The sequence below is a fragment of the Ailuropoda melanoleuca genome, chromosome X (genome assembly GCF_002007445.2).
Source record: "Ailuropoda melanoleuca isolate Jingjing chromosome X, ASM200744v2, whole genome shotgun sequence".
Lineage (NCBI taxonomy): Eukaryota > Metazoa > Chordata > Mammalia > Carnivora > Ursidae > Ailuropoda > Ailuropoda melanoleuca.
Window position 1 is genome coordinate 108,157,682 of NC_048238.1, and position 436 is coordinate 108,158,117.

Consider the following 436-nt stretch of genomic DNA (forward strand, 5'->3'; position numbering starts at 1 on the left):
TCAGCCAAGTTGCTGGCTCGGGAGTGTGGAGGCAGGCCCAGGAAGATCTGGTCCCCTGAGCCTTGCCTGCCGGTCAGGAGAGACAACAGCTTCACCCCTGACCTTGGCGGCGTCCCCTTTACAGCGTTCACGNTCACACAGCTTGAAACAGGAGGGGCTTTCCTCATGGGTCCCCTTGTGATGCCAGCAACCTTCTGATCAGCAGCGGAGCGCGTCTAGCGCGAGAGCCAGGGGCCTTCCAAAGAGGCCCACCGAATAGCAGGGACGTAGGACCCCTGAAGCCTAGCTCAGAAGAGACAGGCCGTTCCAGTCAATGGCTGGCGGGCGGCGGGGGTGGCCCATCATCCTCACGATAGGTAACAACCACTAGAAACGTTGCTAAGAAACACACAAAAGCAACAACAAAAGATTTCCCACAAAATAAACAACACAACAC